We start from the raw sequence: 21,278 nt of genomic DNA on the forward strand, positions 1-21,278 counted from the left end.
GCAATGCAGTCTTGCTGCGGCCAGCTCACAAGAAAGCGAGTTGAAGAAAGGAGCTCAGGGGCACTGTCATTCACAAACCTGCAGAGTTATAAATGACAGCTATCGTCCAAAAATATATTGAAGTAAGGCTGCCAAGAGGACTTGAAAGTGGGGCAGAATTGCAGGAAACCGATTTCAGGAGGTAGACTGGAATTGCATGTAAAGCATAGGAAAAGAGGCAGAACGTCCACAATGATGCACTTGGCCAAAAAGGGCGTATGCGTTTTTTCCTCAGGAAAAAACGCATACGCCCTTTTTGGCCAACCAAGCAAGCTTCCAAAGGAAATCTGCACTACAATGAAGTCTCACTGCCCCCCGGTCAAAAGGGCCATCTGAAAAAAGTGTAAAATCCAGAAAGGCACGACAGGCCATGGAGAACTGGGAGCCTTGTTATGCTCATGGGCGGGATGTAAATTGCCAACAGCCACTCTGGAGAAGTGTATGGTGTTTTCTGAAACATCTAAAAAACAAAGCAACAGAGCCTAGGGCACTTCCACTTATGGTCCTATAGCTTAGGGAAATTAAAATCAAAAAGACACAGCCACCCCAAAGTTTGGGACGGCTCTGTTTACAAGAACCTCGTTTACGGTACAAGTTCAATATCACAGAAAGCAAAAAATGGATAAAGAAGTTGTGGTACTTACGTACTATGCAATATCACTCAGCAATGAAATCTATGTCATCAGGCCCGTAGCAGCATAATGAGTGGATTCAGGTACGATGATTCTAAGTGAAATAAGTCACACAGAAAAAGAAACATCATAAGATATCACTACTACACGGAATGTACACTTGGCTACACAGGAACTGAATTACAAAACAGAACAGGGTCTCAAATGTAGAAAACCAACTTATGCTTGCTTAAGGGGAAAGGTGAGTTGGGGTGCTGCATAAAACCAGAGATTGAAATTAGCACAGATACCGTTCTATAAGCCAAATATGTAATAGACAAGAGCTACTCCTTGCTCAAAGAAGTGGACTCTACACCCCGTATTACACGCCTAAGAATATACCTGAATAGTAAGAATCTTAAAACCTATGGATTTATATGTCTCCGAAAGAGAATCAAGTGTGTGTACAGTGGCATAAACGCAGCAGTGATAGAATTGGTGAGGATCGGTGAGCAAATGCAGACCCCTTGAAGTCATATTGCATGGTACCCATTCCATGGGTCTCAACTCTCCAGGTTTAATGGATTATTCCTACAGCTAAAACATGCATGTGGAACCCAGAGTATGATCTACCGTGTGATCGGGAAACGTGTTCAAATGTGTCAGTTTTCATCCCCTGGTACTCGGGTGCAACATTCCAGACGCTTTACAAACACTCTCCCCACTTGGAGAGTCAGTGCCTTTAACCTCCTGTTTGGCCCAGTTTGCAATTTCTGCGGAAAATGAACAGGAAGAAGGAAAACCAATAAGAGACTAGCTGGAGGTGTCTGGACGGGCAAATTCAACTCTCATTTCCCACCAGTAAGAGGAATTAACCAAAGGCTCAGCGTGCCATGCCAGAACCACACTAGGGCCTGAAGCATTTCTGCGGTGTTGCGGCCAGCTCACAAGAAAGCGAGTTGAAGAAAGGAGCTCAGGGGCACTGTCATTCACAAACCTGCAGAGTTATAAATGACAGCTATCATCCAAAAATATATTGAAGTAAGGCTGCCAAGAGGACTTGAAAGCGGGACAGAATTGCAGGAAACCGATTTCAGGAGGTAGACTGGAATTGCATGTAAAGCATAGGAAAAGAGGTAGAACGTCCACAATGATGCACTTGGCCAAAAAGGGCATATGCCTTTTTTCCTGAATATATTCAGGAAAAAACGCATACGCCCTTTTTGGCCAACCAAGCAAGCTTGCAAAGGAAACTTGCACTACAATGAAGTCTCACTGCCCCCCGGTCAAAAGGGCCATCTGAAAAAAGTGTAAAATCCAGAAAGGCAGGACAGGCCATGGAGAACTGGGAGCCTTGTTATGCTGATGGGCGGGATGTAAATTGCCAACAGCCACACTGGAGAAGTGTATGGTGTTTCCTGAAACATCTAAAAAACAAAGCAACAGAGCCTAGGGCACTTCCACTTATGGTCCTATAGCTTAGGGAAATTAAAATCAAAAAGACACAGCCACCCAAAAGTTTGGGACAGGCTCTGTTTACAAGAACTTCGTTTACGGTACAAGTTCAATATCACAGAAAGCGAAAAATGGATAAAGAAGTTGTGGTAATTACGTACAATGCAATATCACTCAGCAATGAAATCTATGTCATCAGGCCCGTAGCAGCATAATGAGTGGATTCAGGTACGATGATTCTAAGTGAAATAAGTCACACAGAAAAAGAAACAACATAAGATATCACTACTACATGGAATGTAAACTTGGCTACACAGGAACTGAATTACAAAAGAGAACAGGGTCTCAAATGTAGAAAACCAACTTATGCTTGCTTAAGGGGAAAGCTGAGTTGGGGTGCTGCATAAAACCGGAGATTGAAATTAGCACAGATACCGTTCCATAAGCCAAATATGTAATAGACCAGAGCTACTCCTTGCTCAACGAAGTGCACTCAACACCCCATATTAAACGCCTAAGAATATACCTGACTAGTAAGAATCTTAAAACCTATGGATTGATATGTCTCTGAAAGAGCATCAAGCGTGTGTACAGCGGCATAAATGCAGCAGTGATAGGATTGATGAGGTTCGGTGAGCAAATGCAGACCCTTTCAAGTCATATTGCATGGTACCCATTCCATGGGTCTCAACTCTCCAGGTTTAAGGGATTCTTCCTTCAGCTAAAACATGCATGTGGAACCCAGAGTATGATCCACCGTGTGATCGGGAAACGTGTTCAAAGGTGTCTCAGTTTTCGTCCCCTGGTACTCGGGTGCAACATTCCAGACGCTTTACTAACACTCTCCCCACTTGGAGAGTCAGTGCCTTTAACCTCCTGTTTGGCCCAGTTTGCAATTTCTGCGGAATATGAACAGGAATAGGGAGAACCAATGAGAGACTATCTCTAGGTGTCTGGACGGGCAAATTTAACTCTCATTTCCCACCAGGAAGACGAATGAACCAAAGGCTCCGCATGCCATGCTGGGTCCAGATTAAGACCTGAAGAGATCCTGCAGTTTTGCGGCCATCTCACAAGAAAGCGAGTTGAAGAAAGGAGCTCAGGGGCACTGTAATTCACAAACCTGCAGAGTTATAAATGACAGCTATCATCCAAAATTATACTGAAGTAAGGCTGCGAAGAGGACTTGAATGCGGGGCAGAATTGCTGGAAACCGATTTCAGAAGGTACACGGGAGTCGCTCTTAAAGCATAGGAAAAGAGACAGAACTTGGAAAATAATGCACTTGGCAAAAAAGGGCATATGTGTTTTATCCAGAGCTCTCATAACCGAGGGGAGGAGATTCCCAGCAGGCCCCAACTGCCACCTGAGTGCTCACGTTGCCAAGGCAACGTGAGCAAGCCAGGCATGAGTTACCTCACAGCAGAGGTCCCACCTCACAGAAGGGTGAGAAACCCAGCCAATATCAGACTCTCACCAGAGGGCCCACATCACCAAGGGGATGGGAACCAGGCAGGAGTGTCTTCACACCAGTGGGGCCACATCAGCGAAAGGTGACGTACTCAGCACATGTGTCCTCCTCAAACCAGAGGACCCACATCACCAAGGGCCTCGGAGTGAGGCAGGCAGGAGTAGCCTCACAACACTGGGCCCATAGAATAAAAAAGTGAGGAATCCAGCAGTTGGAACCTCCCAGCAGGCGGCCCAGAGCACCGAAGCTATGGAATCCAGGCCACAGTGAACTCACAGAAGAGGGCCCATGTCATGAAACTGAGCAACCCAGCCATTGGGACCTCAGAGCAGGAGGCCCACATCCCCATGGGGATATAAATCTGGTAGGAGTGTCCTTGCACCACTGAGAACGTGTCAGAAAATTTTGGGAGACCTGCAGTTAGGGCCTGACGCCAGAGGACCCTCATCACCAAGGGAAGGAGGCTCCCAGCAGGCTCCAACTGCCACCAGAGGGCTGACGTCACCAAGGCGATGTGTGCCAACCAGGCACGAATGACCTCACAGCAGAGGGCCCACCTCAGAGAAGTGTGACGAACCCAGTCAGGATCAGACTTGCACCAGAGGGCCCACATCACCAAATGGATTGGAACCAGGCCAGGAGTGTCCTCACATGAGTAGGGCCACATCATCTAAAGGTGAGGAACCCAGAACATGTGGCTTCAAACCATAGGACACCCATCACCAAGGGGCTGGGAGTGAGGCAGGCAGGAGGAGCCTCACAACAGAGGGCCCAAAAATAAGAAAGGTGAGGAATCCAGCAGTTGGAACCTCCCAGCAGGCGGCCCAGAGCACAGAGGCTAGGGGATCCAAGCCAGAGTGAACTAACACCAGACAGCCCACATCATGAAACTGTGAGCAACCCAGACATTGGGACCTCAGAGCAGAAGGCCCACATCCCCATGGTGATGGGAACATGACAGGAGTGTCCTGGCATCACTGGGCTCACACCAGAAAACGTGGGGTGTTCAGAAGTTAGGGCCTGACGCTAGAGGGCACTCATCACCAAGGGGAGGAGGCTCCCAGCAGGCTCCAGCTGCCACCAGAGGACCAACGTCACCAAGGCGATGTGTGCCAGCCATGCAGGAGTGACCTCACAGCAGAGGGCCCACCTCACAGAAGGGTGAGGAACACAACCAGGATCAGACTCTCACCAGAGGGCCCACATCGCCAAGGGGATGGGAACCAGGCAGGAGTGTCCCCACACCAGTGGGACAACATCATCGAAAGGTGAGGATCCCAGCACATGTAGCCTCAAACCAGAGGAACCACATCACCAAGGGTTTCGGAATGAGGCTGGCAGGACTGGCCTCACAACACAGGGTCCATAGAATATAAAAGTTGAGGAATCCAGCAGTTGGAACCTCCCAGCAAGTGGCCCAGAGCACCGAGGCTATGGGATCCAGGCCACAGTGAACTCACAGCAGAGGGCCCACATCATGAACCTGTGAGCAGCCCAGCCTTTGGGACCTCAGAACAGAAGGCCCACATCCCCATTGGGATGGGAACCTGGCAGGAGTGGCTTCGCACCACTTAGCACATATCAGAAAATGTTAGGAGCCCAGCAGTTAGGGCCCGACGCCAGGGAGCCCTCATAACTGAGGGGAGGAGACTCCCAGCAGGTTCCAATTGCCAACAGAGGGCCCACGTCTACAAGGTGGCATGCGCCAGCCAGGCAGTAGTGACCTCACAGCAGAGGGCCTATCTCACAGAAGGGTGAGGAACCGAGGTAGGATGAGACTCTTGCCAGAGGGCCCACAACACCAAGGGGATGGGAACCAGTCAGGACTGTCCTCCCACCAGTGGGGCCACATCATCGAAAGGTGAAGAACCCAGCACATGCGGCCTCATATCAGAGGACATACATCACAAAGGGGATGGGAGTGAGGCAGGTAGGAGTAGCCTAAAAACAGAGGGCCCAAAGAATAAAAAAGGTGAGGAATCCAGCATTTGGAACCTCCCAGCAGGCGGCCGAGAGCACAGAAGCTATGGGATGCAGGCAGGAGTGAACTAACACCAGAGAGCCCACATCATGAAACTGTGAGCCACCCAGGCGTTGGGACCTCAGAACAGAAAGCCCACATCCCCATGGGGATGGGAACCTGACAGGAGTGTCCTGGCATCACTGGGCTCACATCAGAAAACTTGGGGAGCCCAGCAGTTAGGGCCTGATGCTAGAGGGCTGTCATCACCGAGGGCAGGAGACTCCCAGCATGTTCCATGTGCCAACAGAGGGCCCACGTCGCCAAGGTGATGTGTGCAAGTCAGGCAGGATTGACCTCACAGCAGAGGGCCTACCTCACAGAAGATTGAGGAACCCAGCCAGGATAAGACTGTCACCAGAAGGCCCACATCACCAAGGGGATGGGAACCAGGCAGGAGTGTCCTCACACCAGTGGGACCACATCATTGAAAGTTGCAGAACCCAGCACATGTGGCCTCAAACCAGAGGACCCACATCAAGAAGGGGTTGCGAGTGAGGCAGGCAGGAGGAGCATCGCAACACAGGACCCATAGAATACAAAAGTTGAGGAATCGAGCAGTTGGAACCTTCCAGCAGGCGACCCAGAGCACAGAGGCTATGGCATCCAGGCCAGAGCGAACTCACAGCAGAGAGCCCACATCATGAAACTGTGAACAACCCAGCCGTTGGGACCTCAGAGCAGAAGGCCCACATCCCAATGGGGATGTGAACCTAGATGGAGTGTCTTCGAACCACTGGGCACACATCACAAAATGTGGGGAGCCCAGCCGTTAGGGCCTGACGCCAGAGGGCCCTCATCACCGAGGGGAGGAGACTCCCAGCAGGCTCCAAGTGCCACCAGAGGGCTCATGTCCACAAGGCGAGGTGAGCAAGCCAGGCAGGAGTGACCTCACAGCAGACGGCCCACCTCACAGAAGGGTGAGGAACCCAGCCAGGATCAGACTCTCACCAGAGGGCCCACATCACAAAGGGGATATGAACCAGGCAGGACTCTCCTAAGACCATTGGTCCCACATCATCGAAAGGTGAGGAACCCAGCACATGTGGCCTCAAACCAGAGGACACACATCACGAAGGGGCGGGGAGTGAGGCAGGCAGGAGGATCCTCACAACAGAGGGCCTAAAAAATTAAAAAAGTGAGGAATCCAGCCGTTGGAACCTCCCAGCAGGCGGCCAAGAGCACAGAGGCTATGGGATCCAGGCCACAGTGAACTAACACCAGAGAGCCCACATCATGAAACTGTGATCAACCCAGCCGTTGGAACCTCAGAGCAGAAGGCCCACATCCCCATGGAGATGGGAACCTAAGAGGAGTGCCCGAGCATCACTGGGCTCACTAAGAAAAGTTGGGGAGCCCAACAGTTAGGGCCTGACGTCAGAGGGCCCTCATCAAAGAGGTGAGGAGGCTCCCAGCAGGGTCCAAGTGCCACCAGAGGGCTCATGTCAACAAGGCGAGGTGAGCAAGCCAGGCAAGAGTTACCTGATAGTAGAGGGCCCACCTCACAGATGGGTGAGGAACCCAGCCAGGATCAGACTCTCACCAGAGGGCCCACATCACAAAGGGGATGTGAACCAGGCAGGAGTCTCCTAAGACCATTGGTCCCACATCATCGAAAGGTGAGGAACCCAGCACATGTGACCTCAAACCAGAGGACACACATCACGAAGGGGTTGGGAGTGAGGCAGGCAGGAGGATCCTCACAACAGAGGGCCTAAAAAATTAAAAAAGTGAGGAATCCAGCAGTTGGAACCTCCCAGCAGGCGGCCAAGAGCACAGAGGCTATGGGATCCAGGCCTCTGTGAACTAACACCAGAGAGCCCACATCATGAAAATGTGAACAACCCAGCTGTTGGGACCTCAGAGCAGAAGGCCCACATCCCCATGGAGATGGGGTCCTAAGAGGAGTGCCCAAGCATCATTGGGCTCACTAAGAAAAGTTGGTGAGCCCAGCAGTTAGGGCCTGACGCAAGAGGGCCCTCATCACCGGGGGCAGGAGATTCCCAGCACGCTCCAACTGCCACCACACAGCTGACTTCACCAAGGCAATGTGTGCCAGCCATGCAGGAGTGACCTATCAGCAGAGGGTCTCCCTCACAGAAGGGTGAGGAACACAGCCAGGAACAGACTCTCACCAGGGGGTCCACATAACCACGTGGATGAGAACCAGGCAGGAGTGCCCTCACACTAGTGGGGCCACATCATCGAAAGGTGAGGAACCCAGCAAAGGTGGCCACAAACCAGAGGACCCACATCACCAAGGGGTTGAGAGTGAGGTAGGTGTCTGGACGGGCATATTTAACACTCATTTCCCACCAGGAAGAGGAATTAACCAAAGGCTCAGCATGCCCTGCCAGAAGCAGATTAGGGCCTGAAGCAGTCTTGCGGGTTTGCGGCCAGCTCACAAGAAAGCGAGTTGAAGAAAGGAGCTCAGGGGCACTGTAATTCACAAACCTGCAGAGTTATAAATGACAGATAATGTCCAAAAATATGTTGAAGTAAGGCTGCGAAGAGGACTTGAAAGCGGGGCAGAATTTCAGGAAACCGATTTCAGGAGGTAGACTGGATTTGCATGTAAAGCATAGGAAAAGAGGCAGAACATCGACAATGATGCACGTGACAAAAAAGGGCGTATGAGTTTGTTCCTGAATATATTAAGGAAAAAACACATACGCCCTTTTTGGCAAACCAAGCAAGCTTGCAATGGAAATCCGAACTACTATGAAGTGTCACTTCCCCCCGGTCTAAAGGGCCATCTGAAAAAAGTGTAAAATCCAGAAAGGCAAGACAGGCCATGGGGAAAAAGGAGCCTTGTTATGCTGATGGGCGGGATGTAAATTGCCAACAGCCACTCTGGAGAAGTGTATGGTGTTTCCTGATACATCTGAAAAACAAAGCAACAGAGTCTAGGGCATTTCCACTTATGGTCCTATAGCTTAGGGAAATTAAAATCAAAAAGACACAGCCACCCCAAAATTTGGGATGGCTCTGTTTACAGGAACCTCTTCTACGGTACAAGTTAAATATCCCAGAGAACAAATAATTGATAAAGAAGTTGCGGTACTTACGTACAACAGAATACCACTCAGCAATGAAATCTGTGTCACCAGGCCTGTACCAGTATAATGAGTGGATTGAGGCACGATGATTCTAAGTGAAATAAGTCACACAGAAAAAGAAACATCATAAGGTATCACTAATGCACGGAATGTAAACTTGGCTACACAGGAACTGAATTACAAAACAGAACAGGGTCTCAAGTTTAGAAAACCAACTTATGCTTGCTTAAGGGGAAAGGTGAGTTGGGGTGCTGCATAAAACCAGAGTTTGAAATTAGCACAGATACCGTTCCATAAGCCAAATATGTAATAGACAAGACCTACCCCTTGCTCAGGGAAATGGACTCAACAATGAGGTATCACCTCACACCTGTTAGAATGGGCATCATCTGAAAATCTACAAACAACAAATGCTGGAAAGGGTGTGGAGAAAAGGAAGCCTCTTCCACTATTGTTGGGAATATAAATTGATACAGTCACTATGGAGAACAATATGGAGTTTCTTAAGAAACTATTAATAGAATTACCATATGATACAGCAATCCCAGTACTGGACATATACCCAGACAAAACCATAAATCAAAAAGAGACATTCACCGCAATGTTCATTGCATCACTATTTACAATATCGAGGTAATGGAAGCAACCTAAATGCCCACAGACAGACGAATGCATAAAGATGTGGTACATATATAAAATGGAATATTACTAAGCCATGAAAGGAATGAAATTGGGTCATTTGTAGAGACGTCGATGGATCTAGAGACTGTCATACAGAGTGAAGTAAGTCAGAAAGAGAAAAACAAATCTTGTATATTCATGCATATATGTGGAACCTAGAAAAACTGTACAGATTAACCGTTTTGCAAGGCATAAATAGAGCAACAGATGTAGACAACAATCGTATGGACAACAAGGGGGGAAAGCTCTTGGGGGGGTGGTGGTGGGAGGAGTTGAGAGATTGGGATTGGCATGTAAACATTTATATGTATAAAATAGATAACCAATAAGAACCTGCTGTATAAAAATATAAAATAAAATTCAAAATTAAAAAGAAATAAAATTTAAAAAACAAAACAGAAAAAACAATTATTCCCTTCACATACATGTATTTATATGAATAAATTATTTCCATGCTTATATCTGTAAATACAAAAAAGAGGAATAAATTCTACCTTGAACCAAAAACGAAAAAGAGAAAAAAAAAAACAGAACCCACCAGTTACTCAGAGGAAAACCGTATCAGGGCACTTGCTCCAGTTGTAAACAATTCTGAAGTTGGTCAGTGGTGGGGAATCGTCTCCCATTCAGCCAGCAGCCCCCACACAACAAGCGTCCTCATTGCAAAGCTGGGGCACCGTGCCGAGGCATCTGTGAGTGAACGTGAGCTGAGCCCCAGGCCAGTTGCTGCTGAACTGTTCCCACCCTTCCCAGGTAAAACACCTGAATATATACAAGGACTTGAAAGCCTAGAGGAAGGGCCATGGAGCCACATGAGTGACAGCATGCCAGCTGACTTGGTGCCTGCAGGCCAGCCAGGATGGCCCTGGCCCTGGGTGCTCTTCTGGAAGATTTCCATTTCCCTGCCTGAGATACCCGTCCTGTCCCTGCCCCCACTGCTTTTTTCCTTCCTCACCTCTGCCCAGGGAGAAATTCCAGCAGCAGGTATGGGTGACACATCCTCTTCTTTAGCAGGTGGCAGCCTGGCAACTGCTGCAGAAAGTCCAGCAGAGCCCCACTCACACTGGGCCACCCACAAAGCCGTGGCCTCTCACTCCCTCCCACCAGCCCAGCCCCGAGACTGCTGACAGGGCAGAGAAAATGGCGTCAGGCACAGCTGCAGGGGCTCTTGCTGCCTGGAGTGGTATTTATATTGATCTCAACCCAGGCACACCTGGGGAGGGCTGGCCGGCACGGTAAGGCTGCCCAGGTCAGCCAATCATCACCCCTCAGGGGCTCACAGTTGCAGAAAATGGAACTTGCTGAACCGGCCAGGTCCAAGGAACAGGTGTGGGCTCCTGAGAGTCAGGATAGACAAGGGGCTGCAGCTTTGGCTTGTTTTCTAATCATTTTATCTGGCCCATGAGTGGGAGACAACTTCAAGAAAAGCCTCTCCTAATGAGAGGAACCCAGGAGTCAGGGAGAGGAGGGGTGGGTGGTGGTTGGAGACAGAGGCCTGGTGCCCCGGGTGCAGTGGAAGTCTCTGGAAGACCAGGTGGAGGGAGGCCACACAGAGTGATGCCCAGGGTCACAGAGCTGTCGGAGCTGCTGTTTGTTAGTTCAAGTCCTGCTCTGAAGTGCTCTGTGTCAGCTCTGAGCGACAGGTGAGATGGGGGTGCTCTTCAGTGAGGGCTATGTGCACGGTTCCTGTGTGCCCAGCCCTGCCACGGTACCTGCAAGGGTAGCTCTGTATCCTGGGAGAGGCCTGACCACGAGAGCCCCGTGGGCTGGGTTGGGGGTGGGGTACCTGCCCAGGAGAGCTCCATATCCTGGGGTTGGCCTGACCACGAGAGCCCCATGGGCTGCTGGGGACCTGGTAAAGGATGTCAGGACAGTCAGTGAAGCCACCGAGGATATACCTCCAGTTGCTCCTAATTCCTACACCCTGCTGGTCATTCTACCAACCACCAGGACATGGTATTCTGTATTAGTCTTCAATGATGCCTTCTTTTGTATTCCATTAGTCCCAGAGTCACAAGAAATTTTGGCTTGTGAGTGGCAGGACTCAACATACAACTAAAACAATACTTCCGGGCCGTCTTGCCCCAAGGGTTCAAAAATTCCCACACCATCTTTGGGGAAAGCTTAGCTAAAGACCGAAAAGTTCTACCTCTGGAAAAGGAAACCCTCCTTCAATATGCAGACGACATTCTGATCACCAGCCCTACTAAGGAGGCCTCTGAACTACCAAGCCAATAAAGGATAGAAGTTGTCCAAGAAAAAGCTCAAATATCACAGACTGCGGTGACCTGCCTGGGCTTCATTCTCACAGAAGGTCGGAGAAGCCCATCCCAGGAAAGGGAAGAAACCATTTGCAGCCTTACCCCTTTCTAAAACTAGAAGACAGCTTAGGGGTTCCTGGGGAGGCCAGGGTTTGCTGCTTCTGGATCCCTAACTACAGTCTACTAGCTGGGCCTCTATATGAAACACTGAAAGGAAAAGATGATGATCCTTTTGAACAGAATCCAGAAGTGGCCTTTCAAGAATGGAAAGAGCAGTCAATTCAGACCCTTGCCCTGGAACTCCCTAATTGAGCTAAACCCTTTGACCTTTCCATTCCCGGTGAAAGGTGAATCGCCATTGGAGAATTAGTGCAAAAACTGGGACCACTTGAAATGGAACAACGCAAGAATGCCATCCAGGTAGGATAAACTACAGTCACCAAGGGGCTTGGCCCACTGCCACATCTGGCCAAGATACTGGCAGTATCTAAAAACCTGGAAATCAGCAGCCCAAAAGGCCACCTCCCTCCTAAGGGAAAAGGACCCCACGTGGTGATCCTAATCACCAACCATGCCCTGAAGTTGCAGGGTTCACTCCGTGGGCACACCGACCTCGAGTGAGGAGGCCCTCCAACTCCAACATCCAGAGAGATAACCGGGGGCAACAGGGCACCATGACGACTCGTGTGAACATCACTTGACCTGGAGTTTCTCTCATAAAACAACAATAGTGTGTCCCGAAGGAGTAGACTACTGCTTGCAGGACTTACTGCACCCGGAGGGGAGCTAATAATCTTGGCGGGGGAAACGTATATCACACTGTCACCATAGAAAAGCCTACAGACACCGTGATGATGGTGGCCAATAAGACCGGCTGGACTCCTGTTTACTTCAAAAGGCTGTTGACTCAGTGGCCATCATGGTCCTTGATCACCACTGACCCTGGACTGTCTGGGAGTTGAGCGGGCAGGGCTCTGACACCTGGTGCTGTTTATACGTTAATTCAGGGGCCTAATTGAAGAAAGAGCAGACTACTGGTCAGAGCATCTAGGCTGGCAGAAACGGTCAGCCTAAAGTGGCCGAACAAATGTGGGGCGGGGTGAAACCAGCCCCCACAGCGTCTCTGCACATCTCTTTCCTGGACCCTTAAAAGTCATTAGAATCTATAACACTTCCAATGCTGGTGCTCAGGCGGACGAGCAGGGAGGCAGGGGTCCTGGGGCCAATCAACGTCACCTGGAGGCTGCTGGGGAGAAGTTCTGACCCTCGTCCCCTGGTATGAGGGCTCCCAACTCAGCACTCAGCAGTTACAGAAGAAGGGTCTGCACCCTCAGCACTCCAAGAATGAGGAACGGGACAAAAGGCAGAGGAGGGGTTTGTCCCCAGCAAAGCCCATTAAAAATCCCTGGGAGATAAAAATAGAATCTGGGCAATAAAGTCAAGTCTGACCTTTTTTATCCTTTGTGCTTTGTCTAATTTCACGTGCTCCTAGGGTCCCGCATGCAGAGGTTCCACACCCGGCACTTCAGACCAGATTTCCTAGTGCAGAATAGCTGGGTCGACACCTCAGCTCCTGGGGCCCAGTGCAGACTCCGAGATATAGAGCCTGAGCTGCAGCCAACCCGGCCCTCGAGTGCTCCGCCCCCTCCCTCCCACTGACTCTGACAGGATCTCTACACAGCAGCCCAGCCCACAGCCCACGGGGCAGTGCATGCTCTCACCTCTCCATTCTCTGATCAAAATATAAAGTTTCCTTTGCTTGTGAACCAAACTCAGTCTCGATCTGTTGGCCCCAATGACACTGGGCAGGGGGACACTTGTTGGGGTCCACTCTGGAGGATCAGTAACAGAAATTGAGACTATTGTAACTTCAATGAACAGATGTGTGAGCCAAACTGTAGTTAACATAGAACAGTTTATAAGGCTCGGGTAAAATAAGATGTTTCTAACACTTCCATTTGATATTTCCATCACTTTATTATAAGCAAGTTCAGTGAAAAGGTTTGTCTTATTTGTCAGGTCAATATTAGAGAAATGAAGTGATTTCTTTCCAAGGATGTACATCTAATAATCTTGGTTAAAGCTTCAATCTTGTTTTAAATGCTTTTCCATTGAAAATGATACCTCTCTCTCAGCTCCCCCATTTCTGAGAAGTATAAAATCTTATAATTTATTATTACCAAAGGGGAAAGGTGGGAGGAGGGATAAATTAACAGTTTGGAATTAACACATACACACTGCTATGTATAAAATAGATCATCAACAAGGAACTACTGTATAGCACAGGGAACTACACTCAATATTTTGCAATAACCTATAAGGGGAAATAATCGGAAAAAGAATAGATATTTTTATTGACATCATCTATCAATGACAGTTAAAGTGTAACCTAAGGGAAGCCGGTGGTGAGTGCTTCTGACCCTGAAGACTTCAATCATCTAAAGTTTGGACTCTGCCTACTTCCCAAGGCCCTTAATGAACATATGTGTAGCCGTAGCTTAAAAAATTCCCCAGTTTGGGTTTCGGGGAGACACTGATTTTGAAAAAGCCCTGGTGTTCTCCTTACATGAATGGGACTCTTCCTACTGCTAAAACATGTCTGTCACACACAGAGGATGGTATACCGTCTGATCGGGAAGAGTTTGGAAAAGGCATCTCATCTCCTCATCTCCTGGTGCTCGGGTTCACCCCTCCAGCGTCTTTACTAACAGTCTCCCCACTTGGAGATGTCAGCACTGTCAACATCCTGTTGTGTACAGTTTGGAATTTGTCCAGAGGATGAAGCGGAAGGATGAGGAACAATGAGAGACAAGTCCTAGGTGTTCAGACAGGCACATGTCACTCTAATTTCCAATCAGGAAGACGAATTGACCAAAGGCTAGGGTTGCCCATGGAAACAGTATAGGGCTTGAGGAAATCCCACTGCTTTGTGGCCAGTTCCCATAAACACAAGTTGAACAATGGAACTCAGGGGCAGTAAAATTCACGAAACTGCAGAGTTGAAAATATCTATCACTGAAAAATGTCTTGAGGAAAGTCAGAGAAAAGGATTGGCAAGCAAGGGAGAATGGCAGGAAAGGGATTTGAGGAGGTAGAAAGGACTCGCCATTAAGCACAAGAAAAGGGGCTGAACATTGCCAACATTGCAGTTGGCCAAAAAGGCTGTATGCGTTTTTTTCTGTATATATTCAAGAAAAGGGCATACACTTTTTTAGCCAACCAAACAGGTGGGCACTGGAAATCAATACTACAAAAGATATCACTTCGCATCAGTCAGAAGAGCCATCCTCATAAAGTGTAAACACCAGAAATGCAGGACAGGGCAAGGAGAAGAGGGAGCCCTGTGAGGCTTATAGTGGAAATGTATATTGCCAACGGCCATTCTGGAGAAGTGTATTGTGTTTACTAAAGCATCTAAAAAATGAGCTACAGAGCATAGGGCACTTGCACTCATGGGCGTATGTCTTGGGAAAAACAAAAATCGAGAGGACACAGGCACCCCAATGTTTACTGCCTCTCTGTTTAAAAGATCCTCGACTAGGATATAACTTAAATGTCTCTGGAGGGAAAAAATGGATAGAGATGTGGTACTTATGTAGAGTGGAATATTACTCAGCCTGGAAATCAATGAAATATGGCCAGTTGTAACAACTCCGGAGGAGTTACGTATGATCATTCTAAGTGACATAATTCAAAAAGAAAAAGACACATATCATAAGATATCACTTAAAGGTGGAATCCAAAATGGCTACACATGAAATAAATTACAAAACAAAAACACAGTCAAATATGTAGAAAACACGCGTAAGGCTGCTAAACGGGAAAGGTGGGGAGGGGTGAGGCATCATCCAGGAGGTTGAAATTAGCAAAGATACCATTCCAAATACCAAACTGATAATCAACAAGGCCTACACGGTAGCTAAAAGAACTGCACTCAGCACACTCAAGTCACCGGAAAAGAATATATATGACTGGTAAGAATCTGAAAAAGAATTTATTGATGTCTCTCTGTATGTGAATCAAGTGGATGTACAGCAGCAAGAAACAGAGCTTTGAAAATCAGCTGTAACCAATATAGTAATAAATTGAAAAAAATAAACGACAGAGAGAAAGAGAAAACCTCTTACAACTTTTCCTCAGGGACGGTGATGCAACATGGATTGAACACATCTAGACCCACAGCAGGATGACACATAAGGCTGGAAACTGTTCGTGCTAAGAGAAATGTGAGGTTGGGTGAGGAAATGCACACCCTTTAAAGTAATACTACCTGGTACCCATTCAATGGGTCCCAAATCTGCAGGTTCAAGGGATCTTCCTACAGCTAAAACATGCATGGAAAACCCAGAGGACTGTACACCATGTGATCGGGAGATGTGTCTAAAATGCACCTCATTTATCCTCTCCTGGTGCTCCTGTTCATCATTCCAGCCACGTTACTTAGAATCTCCCCACTTAGAGAATCAGCACATTTAAACTTCTGTTTCACACATTTTGCAAATTGTGAGGAGGATGAACGGGAAGAGGGGGAACCAATGAGAGAATAGTTGTAGGGGTTTGGACGGGCACATGTCACTCTAATTTCCCATTAAGAATAAGAATTAAAAAAAGGCTCAGCCCGCCTCGCCGGAGCCAAAATAGGGCCTGAAGCAATCCTGCGGCTTTGAGGCCAGCTCACAAAAGAGCAACTTAAAAAATGGAGCTCAGGGTCACTGCAATTCACAAACCTGCAGAGTTATAAATGAAAACTAACGTCCAAAAATATGTTGAGGTAAGGCAAAGAAGAGGATCTGAATGCAAGACAGAATTGCAAGAAACAGATTTCAAGAGATAGATTGGACTCGTCTTTAAAGCACATGAAAAGCGGCAGAATTTCGACAATGATGCAGTTGGCCCAAAAGGGAGTATGCATTTTTTCCTGAATACATCCAGGAAAAAACTCATACGCACTTTATGGGCAACCAAGCAAGCAAGCAATGCAAATGTGCACAACAAAGAAGTCTCATTTCCCACCGGTCAAAAGGGCCATCCGAAAAAATTGTAAAAACCAGAAATGCAGGACAGGCCATGGAGAACAGGGAGCCTTTATACGCTGATGGACAGTGTGTGAACTGCCGAGAGCCACTCTGGAGAAGTGTATGGTGGTTCCTAAATCATCTAAAAAACAGAGCTACAGAGCATAGGGCACTTCCAATCATGGAAGTATATCTAGGGAAGTCTAAAAATCAACAAGACACAAGCACACCACAGTTTAGGGCTACTCTGTTTACAAGAACCTCAACTTCAGTACACCTTAAATATCCCAGGAAAGAGAACAATGGATAAAGAAAATGTGGTACTTATGTACAATGGAATATCTCTTCACCATGAAATCAATGTAATAAGGCTAGTAGAAGGATAAAGAGTGGATTTAGGTCCGATAATACTACTTGAAATAAGTCAAACAGAAAAAGAAACATATCATAAGATATCACTTATAGAGGGAGGATAAATATGGCTGCACAAAAAATGAATTACAAAACAGAACAGTGTCTCACAGTTAGAAAACACACTTATGTCAGCTTAAGGGGAAAGGAGAGGTGGGGTGATGCATAAAACCAGAGTTTGAAATTAGCAAAGATACCATTCAATAAACCAAATAGGTATTAGACAAGATCTACACCTTGCTCAATGAACTGGCCTCAACACACCCTATACACCGCAGAGAAATATATCTGAGTAATAAGAATCTTAAAACCCATGTATTGATATATCTCCATAAGGGAATCAAGTGTGTGCAGAGCGGCCAAACACAGCAGTGAAAATGAGCTAAACCCCATTATAGAAATAAATTTTAAAACCAAAACACAGAAACAATGAAAGAGAGAAAAATTCTTACAAAATTCACTCAGGGGCTGTGATGCAACATGGAATGACCACATATAAACCCACAGCTGGATAAGACATAAGGCTGGACACTTGGGGCTGAGAGGATTGGTGAGCTTTGGTGAGCAACTGCCGAAAGTTTAATGCAATACTTCATGCTACTCATTCCAAGGGTCCCAACACTCCAGGTTGAAGGGAATCTTCCTACAGCTAAACCATGCATGGGAAATCCAGCGGATGGTATACCATATGATCGGGAAAGGTTTCTAAAACGCACCTCATTTTCCTCTCCTGGGGCTCGAATCAACATTCCAGCCACTTTACTAACAACATCCCCACATGGAGAGTCAATGCCTTTAAGTTCCAATATCGCACAGTCTGCAGTTAATGCGGAGGATGAATGGGAATAGGGGGAACCAGTGAGAAAATAGCTGTAGCGGTTTCAATGGGCACATGTCACTCCAATTTCACAACAGGAAGAAGAATTAACCAAAGGCAGAGCAAGGCACCCCAGAAGAAGAACAGGGCCTGAAGAAATCCTGTGGATATGAGGCAAGATCACAAAAATGAGAGCTGAAAAATGGAGCTAAGGGCCACTGCAATTCAAAAACCTGCAGAGTTATAAAGGCCAATTATTTTCCAAAAGTATATTGAGGTAAGGCTATGAAGAGGCACTGACAGCAAGGCAGAATTGTAGGAAACCGATTTCAAGAGGTAGACTAGAACTGCATTGAAAACATATGAAAAGACTCAGAATGTCGACAATGATGCACTTGGCCAAAAAGGGCGTATGCGTCTTTTCCTGAATATATTCAGGAAGAAACGCATATGCGCTTTCTGGCCAACCAAGCAAGCTTGCAAAGGAAATCTGCACTACAATAAAGTCTCACTGCCCCCCAGTCAAAAGGGACATCTGAAAAAAGTGTAAAATCCAGAGGGCAGGACAGGCCATGGAGAACTGGGAGCCTTGTTATGCTGATGGGCGGGATGTAAATTGCCAACAGCCACTCTGGAGAAGTGTAGGGTGTTTCCTGAAACATCCAAAAAACAAAAAAAAAGCCTAGGGCACTTCCACTTATGGTCCTATAGCTTAGGGAAATTAAAATGAAAAAGACACAGCCACCCCAAAGTTTGGGCCAGCTCTGTTTACAAGAATCTCGTTTACGGTACAAGTTCAATATCGCAGAAAGCGAAAAATGGATAAAGAAGTTGTGGTACTTACGTACAATGCAATATCACTCAGCAATGAAATCTATGTCATCAGGCCCATAGCAGCATAATGAGTGGATTCAGGTACGATGATTCTAAGTGAAATAAGTCACACAGAAAAAGAAACATCATAAGATATCACTACTACATGGAATGTAAACTTGGCTAAACAGGAACTGAATTACAAAACAGAACAGGGTCTCAAATGTAGGAAACCAACTTATGCTTGCTTAATGGGAAAGGTGAGTTGGGGTGCTGCATAAAACCAGAGATTGAAATTAGCACAGATACCGTTCCATAAGCCAAATATGTAATAGACAAGAACTACTCCTTGCGCAACGAAGTGGACTCAACACCACATATTGAACGCCTAAGAATATACCTGACTAGTAAGAATCTTAAAACCTATGGATTTATATGTCTCAGAAAGAGAATCAAGCGTGTTTCCAGCGGCATAAACGCAGCAGTGATAGGATTGGTGAGGTTCGGTGAGCAAATGCAGACCCTTTGAAGTCATACTGCATGGTATCTATTCCATGGGTCTCAACTCTCCAATTTTAAGGGATTCTTCCTTCTGCTGAAACATGCATGTGGAACCCAGAGTATGATCCACCGTGTGATCGGGAAATGTGTTCAAATGTGTCTCAGTTTTCGTCCCCTGGTACTCGGGTGCAACATTCCAGACGCTTTACTAACACTCTCCCCACTTGGAGAGTCAGTGCCTTTAACCTCCTGTTTGGACCAGTTTGCAATTTCTGCATAACATGAACACGAATAGGAAGAACCAATGAGAGACTAGCTGGAGGTGTCTGGACGGGCAAACTTAACTCTCATTTCCCACCAGGAAGAGGAATTATCCAAAGGCTCAGCGTGCCATCCCGGAACCACACTAGGGCCTGAAGCAATCCTGCCGTGTTGCGGCCAGCTCACAAGAAAGCGAGTTGAAGAAAGGAGCTCAGGGGCCCTGTAATTCACACACCTGCAGAGTTATAAATGACAGCTATCGTCCAAAAATGTATTGAAGTAAGGCTGCCAAGAGGACTTGAAAGCGGGGCAGAATTGCAGGAAACCGATTTCAGGAGGTACACTGGAATTGCATGTAAAGCATAGGAAAAGAGGCAGAACGTCCACAATGATGCACTTGGCCAAAAAGGGCGTATGCGTTTTTTCCTGAATATATTCAGGAAAAAACGCATACGCCCTTTTTGGCCAACCAAGCAAGCTTGCAAAGGAAATCTGCACTACAATGAAGTCTCACTGCCCCCCGGTCAAAAGGGCCATCTGAAAAAACTGTAAAATCCAGAAAGGCAGGACAGGCCATGTAAACGTGGGAGCCTTGTTATGCTCATGGGCGGGATGTAAATTGCCAACAGCCACTCTGGAGAAGTGTATGGTGTTTCCTGAGACATCTAAAAAACAAAGCAACAGAGCCTAGGGCACTTCCACTTATGGTCCTATAGCTTAGGGAAATTAAAATCAAAAAGACACAGCCACCCCAAAGCTTGGGATGGCTCTGTTTACAAGAACCTCGTTTACGGTACAAGTTCAGTATCGCAGAAAGCGAAAAAAGGATAAAGAAGTTGTGGTACTTACGTACAATGCAATACCACTCAGCAATGAAATCTATGTCATCAGGCCCGTAGCAGCATAACGAGTGGATTCAGGTACGATGATTCTAAGTGAAATAAGTCACACAGAAAAAGAAACATCATAAGATATCACTACCACACGGAATGTAAACTTGGCTACACAGGAACTGAATTACAAAACAGAACAGGGTCTCAAATGTAGAAAACAAACTTATGCTTCCTCAAGGGGAAAGGTGAGTTGGGGTGCTGCATAAAACCAGAGATTGAAATTAGCACAGATACCGTTCCATAAGCCAAATATGTAATAGACAAGAGCTACTCCTTGCTCAACGAAGTGGACTCAACACCCCATATTAAACGCCTAAGAATATACCTGCCTAGTAAGAATCTTAAAACCTATGGATTTATATGTCTCCGAAAGAGAATCAAGCGTGTGTACAGCGGCATAAACGCAGCAGTGATAGGATTGGTGAGGATCGGTGAGCAAATGCAGACCCTTTGAAGTCATATTGCATGGTACCCATTCCATGGGTCTCAACTCTCCGGGTTTAAGGGATTCTTCCTTCAGCTAAAACATGCATGTGGAACCCAGAGTATGATCCACCGTGTGATCGGGAAACGTGTTCAAATGTGACTCAGATTTCGTGCCCTGGTATTCGGGTGCAACATTCCAGACGCTTTACTAACACTCTCCCCACTTGGAGAGTCAGTGCCTTTAAACTCCTGTTGACCCAGTTTGCAATTTCTGTGGAAAATGAACAGGAATAGGGAGAACCAATGAGAGACTACCTGGAGGTGTCTGGACGGGCAAATTTAACTCTCATTTCCCACCAGGAAGACGAATTAACCAAAGGCTCAGCGTGCCATGCCGGAACCACACTAGGGCCTGAAGCAATCCTGCAGTGTTGTGGCCAGCTCACAAGAAAGCGAGTTGAAGAAAGGAGCTCAGGGGCACTGTCATTCACAAACCTGCAGAGTTATAAATGACAGCTATCGTCCAAAAATATATTGAAATAAG

Source organism: Globicephala melas, chromosome 5 (assembly GCF_963455315.2).
Source record: "Globicephala melas chromosome 5, mGloMel1.2, whole genome shotgun sequence".
NCBI classification, from domain to species: Eukaryota; Metazoa; Chordata; class Mammalia; order Artiodactyla; family Delphinidae; genus Globicephala; species Globicephala melas.